Source organism: Protopterus annectens, chromosome 2.part0 (genome assembly GCF_019279795.1).
Source record: "Protopterus annectens isolate FY-2018-M chromosome 2.part0, PAN1.0, whole genome shotgun sequence".
Taxonomy (NCBI): domain Eukaryota; kingdom Metazoa; phylum Chordata; order Ceratodontiformes; family Protopteridae; genus Protopterus; species Protopterus annectens.
Genome location: NC_056728.1, coordinates 1,808,244,197 through 1,808,256,704, shown reverse-complemented (window position 1 = coordinate 1,808,256,704; position 12,508 = coordinate 1,808,244,197). Strand labels below are relative to the sequence as shown.

The following is a 12,508-nucleotide window of genomic DNA, read 5'->3' as shown; positions in this document are numbered from 1 at the left end:
ATGAATTATAAAAAAATAAGAATTCCTTCATATTTGTTGCCTGGCATTCACCATTTTTGTTTAGAATTTTTGTGTACCACTATTCTAAAATGGCCAATTTATCTAAGTTCCCTTAGCTTTGTTTTTTTTTTTTTTTTTTGCAAATTTCTTTGTTAAAAACATTTTCACTGCAATTCAGAAATGTTGCTGCCAGTCGAAAGCCCTCTTTACTGTAACCATTTGTATTTCAGGGACAACCTTACCTCAATGCTTATTTAACTCGATGAGGTGTAGAACATTCTGCTGAACACGTATATGATAATGAGTCATGTGATCTCCCCTTAAAATGTCTATGGTAAGTGATTTATGTAGTTAAATGATTTAAAGAACTGCTTGGCTTTGTAAATTATTACTACTAAACTCAGTAATTAACACAGCAAGAAGTATACTTCCACCCATTATATTCAATGGGTGCGATCGCATTTGAGGTAAGTGCTGAGGTGTTTAGTGGACAGGTAGTACTGGGGAGTGTGCATGTGTCTACATGTATGACTGCATGTGTGCATGTATGCAGATGTATGAGTGGTCTCAGATGAGTATGTGCATATATGTGTGTGTGTGTGTGTGTGTGTGTGTGTGTGTGTGTGTCTGTCTTGGTGGTTGCTGTAGGAGGATTAATTAGGAGAAGGTAGTTTAACTGTATGTGCCTGCGGGCATGTGTGTGTTTGTGTGCATATGTGTGTGTGAGTGTGTGTGTATGTGCACACACGCTGTGTGTGTCTGTGTAAGTATGTGTATGGGTGACTGAGTGAGTGTGATCTGGTGGGGGGGGTTAGCTCGATGTACCTGTGACTGCGTGTGTGTGTGTGTGTGTGTGTGTGTGTGTGTGTGTGTGTGTGTGTGTGTGTGTGTGTGTGTGTGTGTGTGTGAGGTGATTCCATATCACTCAACTCCAACTAGACAAACAAGCAGTGGTTATAATACAAGGAGAGGGCAGTTGGCACCAGGTGCACCTTTTAAATATTACAGCACATCTTTTAAAACATTAATGGAACAACAAATTTTGCAGGAAGAAGCTGCAAATGAAGAATACAACATATGAAATTCTAGTATCTGTTATTACTGACTGATGGCATTCTTCCTAGTCAGGGACACAGAAATTATAAGAAACAAAATCATGGATGTTCTGCTCAATTAGGGCTAGTGAGAGGCATGGAGTAATGTGTGTGTGAGTGTGTGTGAGTGTGTGTGTGTGTGTGTGTGTGTGTGTGTGTGTGTGTGTGTGTGTGTGTGTGTGTGTGTGTGTGTGGGGGGGTCTGAATAGGGGGTTGCCTGTGCTAATGCAATGCATGGTTTACTGATAGTGATTATTACAACAAAGTGGTTGTTAGCACACACAGTAACCAGAGATCAAGTCACCGACATACAAATTATCCAATAAACAGGTCTTTCCTCACTGTGGCTAATGTGCCTCAGAATTGTTGGTTTCCGGAATCATGATAAAAGGTGGTTGTACCAGAGCTACTGCTCACAGGTCGAGTGTTTCTGAATTCTGGCCTATGTGTTCTGTGGTAATTTGTAATTACTAATATCTTCTCAAATGTTACAACAATACTCATATAAATATTGATTAACTCATATTGCAAGAGAGTTTGGAAAATAACACTTTTCATGAATATAAAAATTCAAAATTCCTAATGCTGAAGTAAATTCTTCTATTACAGATATCAGTTGCTTCACCTTATCATCTGATCACAAAAGGGTTTGCATCAAGATCTAAGGATGTAATGGTGCCCCTCTACTCTTCCCTCATCAGACCCATTATTGAGTACGATGCACTAATTGGAATGTACCTGGCTAGACATCTCCAGCAGCTGGAGAGACCACAGAGGTACCTACCCAAGAGGATTACTGGCCTCAAACAGTTGCCCTGTACAGCACGATTGAAAAAGCTAAGACTGTTCTCTGTTGCATACCGCTTTCTCAGAGGCGATCTCTGTCTAACGTACAGAGCCATGTCCAACCCAGAATTGTTGAACATGCTCCATCTTAGCAAAACCAAATCTACTCGAGCTACATGCTCTAGGGATATAAACCTCAACACAACAATGAATAGAACATGCTGGAGGGATAGAGTCCCTTCACAGAGACTTCCCTTAATATGGAACAGGGTCCCAATCTACATAAGACAGAGCCCCTCACTATCACTCTTCAAGAGGAACCTTGATGAGTGGATGGGTAACAGAAAGTTCACACCGGGGATCACACCAACAGCACTACTAGATAGGGGCCAAGGGTACTAGCTGCTAGTACAAGGGTCTAGGGGACTACTAAAGGGGCGGTGAATACCGCACAACGTGGCTGAGCTAATATATGCCTTCAGGCAGATATCCGAGTACCAACCTATGAACCTATGAACCTATTATAAGCTGATATTGGGCCAGATTCAGGAAGCCTCCGTGTAAGAGTTATAACTCTTACACGGAGGCTGCAGTGAAACTGTGTGATGTCAGCATGTCATGCATATGCATGAGGTGCATAAGGCATGCTGAATCACACTAGTAACTCTTACACGGTCCGTGTAAGAGAGTAGGGGGCGTGTCTGTAGGCTAAGCCCTGCAAGCGGACACGCCCCTGGAAGACTAGAATGGCTGAAAGTAAACAGCCACGAGAGAGGCCATGGAAATGTGCATAAACACACTACACAACACATGCCCCGATAGACCATCACTGTATAAAGTGAAGAGATGTAATAAAATTAAATTAAAACCTTTTTTTTTTTAAAACCCCGTAAATGTTTGCTACTGTGTGCACCCGTGTGCGCGGGTGTGCTACTAGCGCAATCACAGTTAGCAATCAGTGGAAAAGGATATAAGAACTAAATATGCAAAGTAAGCCAAGAAGTAATAGCTTAGCGGTAGAGTTGCCGGCCTAAGAGTAGGCAGGGAGGGTTCGAGCCCCCACAACAACCTTTTTTTTTTTTTTTGTAAATAAGCACTAAAAAGCCCCCTGACAGTATTGTACACATGTAAATGTATTCCCTTTTGTAAAATGGAATGAAACGGAGCATATATTCTGAAGTAACACAATAACAAAAATAGTCAGAAATGTACTGATAGGTAAGCTGCTGTGAGACGGAGTGCCCGTAGCTGAGTAGTGTTTAAAAAGCTGTAAACTGCGTGCCTGTTGCTAGGCATCGGTTTAACAGTGTGAAACTGTTTGCAACTAGCTGTGCTTAGCTGAACATGTGTGTCACTAGCCAATTAAGGTTTATCCCAGCGCACACCGTTTGCGTGGCGCCCACAAGCTAACTGCCAGTGCGCATCGTTAGCTCAGCAAACGAGCAGACCTGGTTTAAGTGCTTAAAAGTGCTTTTGGCATGTTTGATTGACAGGTCTCAACTCATTTCTGTCAGGAAAATCAAAAATCAGTTGCCAGATTCGAACCCAGGATACCATGCACTAGAGTCAAGATACTAAACCACTAAGCCATGACAGCAATACCTAGAAATGCAGAAATAGCATATATATGGGATAAAATCCAGAATGGAGCATGATAAAGCATTTTCAGTGAATTAGATACAATTCCAAAACGGCCAATCAGAGAAATGTGCGGGAAAATCGGCATATATAAGCCCCATAGGCGGGAATACACAGCAGAAACGATTGTAGATCAGAGCTGCAGTCAGAATGAGTGGAGTAGGTGAGGGACGTTGCTTTCGAGCACAGCGTTGGGGCATTGAGGAGTCCAGATACATGGTCTGGCTCCTTGTCCACCATCACGAGGCCCAACTCCTGCAGGGCCAGGTCTCATGGGGAGCATATAGGGCAGAGGCATGGGACCAGTTGGCTCGTGATCTGACCAGTGCTACTGGCATTCCACGCACTGGTGAGCAGGTCCGTCACCACCATGTGGACTTGAAACGACGCAAGCAAGACCAGTTGTCCGAATGGATCCAGGAGGCCCGGGATATGCCCAATGCCCTACTACTGAGTAAGTTACATTTTACTTATGTATGTAAGGATTTCAACTAGCTGATACCATGGAGATGTGTAGTCCAATATTACTTCTTTTGTATTACAGCTGCAGGTGTCCGCTCTATGAATCGCGAGATGCATGCCCGTAGGCTGGTGCGGATGCGCCACCTTGCAGGTTAGTAACCCCACCCAGTACTTGTAAATAAATATTATACTGTAGCATGTATCAGAACACTGCAGTGTATTGATTAAAAGTAATATAATGTGCAAGCAAGATTTGAAAGTCTGCAGGTATGGCTGCAACAAGTTCATCAGTATGCAAGTGTAACTGGAAATATAATTGATAGAATTAAACAGTGCTGTCATACAGATGTCCCACCATTAATTAAATATAGTGTAACCTGCAGTAGTCTCAAGAGTACAGCTTCAGAATCTGAGGTAGTCACATGTGAGATATATCCCTGTTGAAATGCTGAATCATGACAGAAGTGAGGCTGTTGGAAAGTGTTTGAATCACCACTAGTCTAACATGTGAACAAAGCCTAGAAGTAGCAACCTGAACTGTGAATTTGCAGGAAGTGTGAGACTGACAGAAAGGGTCATGTATGAATAAATAAAGTAGTAATAACCCGGAATATATTAGCCCCAGTGTGTTTCTACAGAACTAAATGCATGTGGGAAGTACAACTTAATATACCAAACTGATTTCAGTGTGTCAGAATCTGGAATGTCTAGCCAAATGCTGTATATGGTGATCACAGTAAACAATTTGCAGATAGAATGAATGATTATCTGACAGACTAAACAGCCATAGTTGTCCCCTGTCCTGTCATCAAAGTGTAGCAGGATGATGTATCTGATCAGATTCAAAATAAGTAGGATAGTGATGTATTTGTAACAGGTGTAGCTTGACAGTCAAATAAAATTTATTTTGAAACATCAGCCTCAACTTAATTGTGTACTATTATAAATGTAAATCAATGTGTAACATATGAATGTGTCATCACTTTCTATCTCCGCCCAACCCTATAATTCTATATAACAACACCCACTAAATAATGGTATGTGAACATTTCATTAATCATGGACATTTGTCCGTTTCAAAAATATATGCATGTCTGTTCGTGCATGTGCCCTGTTCATACCTGCAAATCTGATGGCCTGTTGCCATTAATCAACCCTGCATGTTGTTTGACTGTGTATTTCTGTTCAAATAATGCATGTGATATTGATTTGCCCTTTGTTCAATGGTGTTAATATCTGGGTGTTTGTTTGATGGGAATACCAATGCATGCTGTTACAACTAATCTGAATGGAATACAATGCCACTAACCCAAACTAACATAACTACTCACAAACCTAGAACGCTTGGGAAGGCAGGTCCCAGTGGACCCACCTCTCCCACCTCAGCTGGTGACTGCACCTGGCACTAGTGCCCAGGCTGGACCCCCCTCTGGTGGCCCTGTGCCACCTTCGGGTGGAAGCGCTGCAGGGGATGGGGCCCGTCCCCCCTCTGCAAGTGTGGCCGGAGGGGTTCGACCACTCACCCTCCGCTGTGTCCGGTCTGTGGTGCGAAGGGAGATCCAAGACACTGTTCTTGGGCCCCTCGCCAGCTCGAGGCTCGTGTGGCACAGCTAACGGCCCGGCCGTTGCCCGCCTACACAGCCCCAGCACAGCCCGTCCTGGGCTGTGAAGGAACAGTGGCAACTGCCTATGGGTGGGGATATCAGTTCCAGTGTTGCCATCTGTGGGCTCATGCATCTTGGAAATCCCAACCTCCGTCCCGTCAATTGTGTAACCCCCACGTGTGTCATACACGCCCTGTATCGTCTTGTCTGTCTTGTCTGTTAACCTACCCAACCTACCTCCCCAGCTATACCGACTTCCTTCACCTGACATACCACTCTCACCTGAAAAAAAGGGCACTCTGTACCCACAAAAAATTACGCCCCATACATAGCTGTCCATGTCGCACACATGTCTGCTTGACATTGAAACAGTTAATTACAATTGGCTCTACAACAACTATTAATGTTGTCCTGACACCTCTCTCAGGGTGAAAGGTTTCTAATGTCTCACCAAAATACATGGAAATGCACAGCTGTTGCTGCCAAAGACATGGGCATCTATGGGCCTTACCTACATCCCTCCTGCAAATCCCACGCTTGTTTCCCTACTGTCTTACCCTCTTTGTGACCCCTTTTCACCACTTTCCTGTCACCCCTTTTTCTTTTCTTTCAAAGAAATTAGCTGGTGTGCTTGTGTTAGCGGAGCTCACCGCCAGTGCAAGATGCGTGAGCTCCGCGCAAACGAGCGCAGACCTGGTTTAAAGTGCTTAAAAGTGCCTTTATGGCACTTTGATTGACAGGTCCTGTACTCAGTTTGAAAGTTTGCTAAGAAAAATAAATTCCCACTGTCAGTCTCGAACCCAGGACCTTGGTAACATTAGTCTGTATGACCTACCACTAAGCCATACTTGCTTTACAAGAACACACTGCTAAAATAAATATAACATGTAATAGTAGGAATCAGTATAAAGGCAATATAGGAGATGTACTATCTAAAGCATGTCAGGTAGGGTTTTAATGGCCAAATTACTGGATTCCCATACTAGTTCAGTGTGAACAGAAACAGCCCTGCTACCTGTTAGCTTGTACATAATAATGTAAGGTAATGTACATATGTGAAGGTATGTATATCTACACATACATATATATAAATATATATTAATACATATGAAATATAGTCGTAGGTCTCAGTAGCCATACACACTCACTACAGGAAACAGTGAACATAATTGCAGCAACCTGAATCTGCAACACAGCCTGACCCCTGTGTGACCTACTTACCCTTCTAACTGCTTAAAGGTGGCCTCAGCACTTTGATTGACAAGTCCTGTACTCAGTTTGAAAGTTTGCAAAGTAAAAAAAATTCCCACTGTCAGTCTCAAACCCAGGACCTTGGTAACAGTAGTCTGTATGACCTACCACTAAGCCATGCCTACTTTGCAAGAACACAGTGCTAAAATAAATATAACATGTAATAGTAGGAATCAGTATAAAGGCAATATAGGAGATGTACTATCCAAAGCATGTCAGGTAGAGTTTTAATGGCCGAATTACTGGATTCCCATACTAGTTCAGTGTGAACAGAAACAGCCCTGCTACCTGTTAGCTTGTACATAATAATGTAAGGTAATGTACATATGTGAAGGTATGTATATCTACACATACATATATATAAATATATATTAATACATATGAAATATAGTTGTAGGTCTCAGTAGCCATACACACTCACTACAGGAAATATTGAAGATATATGCAGCAACCAGAATCTGCAACACAGCCTGGCTCCTGTGAGACCTACTAAGCCCTTTAACTGCTTAAAGGTGCCTCCAGCACTTTGATTGATAGGCCCTATACTCAACTCAAAAGCAGAATATGAGCATACTAGTAGGCCCTACCACAAGACCATTGTAACACTAGTCTGTATGACCTACCACTAAGCCATGACTCTCATACAGGAATATAGTGCTAAATAAGTGGAACACGTAATAGTATGAATGAAGATAAAGGCAATATAGTATGTCTACTACCCAAAGCATGTCATGCAGACTTTTATAGTCCCAATTACTGGGTTCCCATACTAGTGTAGTGTTAACAGAAACAGCCCTGCTAATTGTTAGCTTGTACCCAATAATGTCAACTAATGTACATATATGAAAGTATGTATATGTACACAGATATATATATATATATTTATATAGCAATACATATAACATATAGTTGTAGGTGTCAGTATGCATACACACTCACTATAGGGAACAGGCAAGATAAATGCAGCAACCTGAATCTACAACACAGCATGAAGCATGGTAGATGTACTAACCTTCACACTCACAAAACACTGTCAACAGCATACCAGCATGGTCCACGCCCTACAATCTGAAAGGGCAACGCCTATCTCACATACCCTTTTATAGCAGTGTCCTGAAATCACAGTGAGACATGCAATCAGTACACACCCAGCTGCATGCAATTAGCAAATGCTGCCTTACAATTGGTGCAGAGGCCATCACATGGACCTATGCAGATACCTACAAAAGCAATGAGTACCCACACTACACTCATGCAATACATTCATTGCACAAAACCGACAGAGAAGAGAGAGAGAGACAGAGAGAACAAAACAGAACAAAACAGAAATAAAGACAGCCAGCAGCAAAACCAGCAGCAGCAGCAGCAGCAAACTTCAAGCAGCACCAGTGACACACCAACAGCTGCCACAAACACAGGTAATGCAAAGTAGCAGGTTAATCCTGTGTATACTGTGACACCTCCAAATGTATCATAGTTCACTATCTATAGGTATGTCCATGAGATAGGTTGTGTGTAGATAGTCATGAAATATAAACATATGTAGTATTGTTGTACATGTGGGCCATAACTAACACTTCCATAGCTTAGAACACAAGGCCAGTTGTGCATATGATGCAGTAGTTCCCAGGGTCAGTAGAGGTTCCTCCTCATTGGTGTGAGACCACTGTGTATGTATGGCACTGTTCAGGTACATATCCTGTAGTATGGCCAGGGATTAATATCAGTCTGTCATGTGGTGCTATGTCCTCCAGGGGTGAATGTAGCACACATCCAGGGATACCATTTCGTAACAGTGATGATATGTGTTCTGCAATGATGAGGGTGGCTCTCACCTGGACATGTGAGAGGATAGGGAGGTTACAGTCATCTGGGATAACTAATAACACGTGTGTAGGACAATGGGGGGGGGTACCTGCACCTAAACTGTCTGCAACAATGTTGGCAATATCTGTGCATTGGGTGAATGTGAAGCATCTTAACACTGCAGACAACAGATGCCTTCCCGTCATGTGAATCTGCCCTGTGCTGCAGTAGCCTCCTACTATTGTTATACAATATGCCTGTATCTGTAGTCCACTGGACAGGATTAATAAGTGGTGTGCAGTTGTTCTGGGTTAGATAACTGTGTGCACAGTACATGCAGTATGTGGGATGTCTGTGGTACGCATATGCAAAGGTGCTGGCGGTGTGTGTTGTGGCTTCCACTGGCCCAGTGGGCTGCATGGATAGCATCACTGTCATAACTACTGAATAACTGTGTAATAACATGCATACATAGCAAGGTAGTGTACTGTGCTTGTGGTGTTGTTCAGATATGTATATCCAGGCTGAGTAATGTGTGTCCACATCACAGGGTTGGATGGCAGCACACATCCAGTATGTATGGATGAACACCCAGAATGTGTCAGACGTGTCACCTGTGCAGAAGTATCTGGCCATTACCTGTGCATCCCCCACAACACACACACATGCAACATATGGCAGATGTACTATAGCAGTACACACATGTTCATAGGTTCATACTAGGCTATCTGCCCGAGGGCATTTACAAGCCTAGCCCATCGTTTTGTGGCTTACGCCACCCCTTTAGTATGGGGAACCATACCAATTATTTTGCTGTGCCTCTGTCGAGCAGTGACACGGAGGTAATCTCTGGGGTATAGCTGCGATCTCCCATCCATTGGTCAAGATTTCTCTTGAACAAGGCTAGCGAGGTGCTCTGCCTCACATATACCGTGATTTTGTTCCACAGCATAGGGAGTCTTTGGGTGATGAATCTATCCCTCCAGCATGTCCTATTAATAGCCGTGTCGAGGTTTAAGTCTCCCGCCCTTGTGGCTCTGATGGATCTAGGTTTTTTAGGTGAAGCATATTCATCAAATCTGGGTTTGACATGGCCTTGTATGTTGGGCAAAGGTCACCTCTGAGCAAGCGATGCGACTGAATAGAACATACATGGACATGCTGGAGGGCAAATTCTAACTGAGAGGCTCCCTTCACTCTGTAATGAGCTCAAACAGTTGAGAATGAACAGTTCATAGGTTCATACTAGGCTATTTGCCCTAGGGCATTGGTAAGCCTAGTAGAATGTGTTTGTCTTTGCCACCCAATCACATCTTATGCTGCTATGCCCTTGTCCGACTTTAGTATACTTTGCCTCTGTCTAACAGCGACATAGAAGTGATACCTGGGGTACAACTATGATCTCCATCCACTCATCCAGATTCCTATGGAAGAGAGTCAATGAGGGACTCTGCCTAACCAGTAGTGTGAGCTCATTACAGAGTGAAGGGAGCCTCTCGGTTAGGAATATGCCCCTCCAGCATGTCCATGTATATCAGTGCTGAGGTCCAGCTCTCCTGAGCATGTGGCTGTATGGGACTCTGATTGCCTGAGGTGCATCACGTTCATTACTGCTAGGTAGGACATGGCTGTATATGGCATGCACAGATTGCCTCTGAACAGGCAGTATGCCACTGAGTCCAGCTGGATTCACTTTACCTGGGCAGCATATGACATCTGTGTGAGCCATTGCATCCCCTTGATGATGTACTGTTGTCCTGTACCAGTTGCTGTAGGTGTCTGGTTAGGTACATCCCAAAAGGTGCATTGTACGCAATTATAGGCCTGATGATGGATGAGTACAGAGGCACAATGACCTCCCTTGCCATACATGTGAATCAGTCATGATTAGCTGGGCTATATAACATGTCTGTCAATCCACGTTGGCCATGTGGTAGACAAATGACAGACCGCTACCATGTTTCTTCCCCAGGTCCCCAACTCGTCTACTGTACTCAGTGGCCTAACACCTATGTTGTACTGTGCCACCAATGTCGCGGTGTGGGAATCTGCATTGAATACTGAGACCCTCCCTCCCTTGTTCAAGTGTTGTGGCCGACAAGAATGGTAACAGCTATAACGTGGTAGTACTGGTGTGCTCCTGTGAAACCTGAAACAGGTTCATGTTACTGCACAGATATCGATGTCCAGAATGCTAGGTAGGGTTTTGGGTGCGTGCATCCTTGGGTCTAGACGTCCAGTGTTGAGTAGCATCACTCTTACTTCCTCATCCTTTGTGATACAAATGGATGTGGGTTTGCCTTATGAGCCTTGCCTAATACAGGCACTATGGGTGTAGCAGGAGGCTCCGCCAAATGTCAATAGGACTGTGGTGACAGGTGCAAGCTGTCCCTAGCAAAGCATACCACCCCAAGATGGCAGGCATTGGCACACCTGTGAATGACACCAGTATGTCAGTCAATTGTTGGAAGGGATCATCGTGCCTTGATATTGTGGCATTGTTCTAGGTGAGGGTAGGATGCTACTCAAGGTCAGGGTCAAACTGTCTCAGGCTACGTGCTCAGAGAGCTCTGTAATGTCTCATGTCATGTAGTCCAGGGAGGAATGTGTCAGGCCATTCACAGCAGCATGGACATTGACTGAGTCATACCTGTACCTGCCTTGGGGTTACCTGACTGTTTGTGTTATGTGGCAGTTCATAGTGCCTGACAGGCTGCACACCGTGACCCTCACCTCGTTAAGCCTGGTGAACGTGATGTGAGTGTGCCTGATGATAGAGGCACCTAGTACAGGTGTATGAGGTATGTTGTTAACTGTTAATGGCTGTGAGTGTTCAGCACATTGGCTTTGTGTGATATGTGTTGCACATGTTCGTTTATGTGGTAGTGGTTGCCTGGATGTCTGCTTAGGAGGTCTCTGCTGCATAGGCAGAGCTGTGGTCTGAGCCTACAAGTATGATCATGTGTGATCATGTGTTAGGTCCGCTGTTGTGGTAAGTCTACATGAGACTGGAAGTGTAGTGAGTGATCCCCTTTGCCACGTGACTGGTTATGGCAGTATTGACTAGACAGAGCCTAGCCTCCAGTCTGGTATATGGTTGCATCACTCACATGAGTTTGAATTTGTTGTTAGGAGGAGGGGGTTGTCTGTGTACATGCATCTGTTCTAACATTGTCTCTGGAGTACCACACTCACCAGCTGGACTGAGGAGGGAACTGACAACTGACCTCTGGACATGCTAGAATACTATTGTGAACTCTGTAATCACTAATGATTGAAAACAAGTCCAGTGGGGAGTGAGGGTGTACTGACATTACCTACAACTGCTGACTGATATAAAAGTGTCAGTGAGCAAATGCCAGGTAACCTAAGTGCAATGTGTCACAATGAAGTAAATGCAACAATGACAAGCAGTCACTTGCTGTCATGTGTAACATGGATATACGTACAGTAAGCAATGCAGATAACAGTAGTGAGTCACAGATGTGTTGCAAAGATGTGTACTATGTGGATGTAGCATACCAGTGAAATAACAAACTAACAGATAACAAGCATATAAACAAAGGTAGATGCAGGAGGCCTGGATGTAGTGTTTGCTACAACAAACAAGGTGTAGCAATGTCAGTAAGATACAGCTCAGATATGCAGGCACTATAAACCTGAAACCAGATGTCCCCAGCTATGAATGGCAGAGTACAGCCTATTGTCACACATGGGTGCAGACCACAAACCTCGTTAATGTTAAATAACTGGCCTGAAGGCCAACTGCCCATACCAGAAGTAATACACTTGTACACTGGGCCCACAATCAGCAGTTCCCAACTTCAATGGATGAAAGATATGTGTCCTGCCACCACAGTGCTTGCC

The 12,508-nt window shown here is 43.9% G+C and overlaps 1 long non-coding RNA gene across 2 annotated transcripts in view; it reads left to right on the top strand.

Annotated features, from left to right (window-relative positions):
- The first annotated feature begins 234 nt into the window (after nucleotides 1-234).
- Nucleotides 235-12,508, top strand: part of LOC122793636 — a 576,122-nt gene continuing 563,848 nt past the window's right edge. For both annotated transcript variants that reach the window (XR_006363501.1, XR_006363500.1), the window contains exon 1: nucleotides 235-334. This is a non-coding gene — a long non-coding RNA (uncharacterized LOC122793636). The remainder of the gene's footprint in view (nucleotides 335-12,508) is intronic.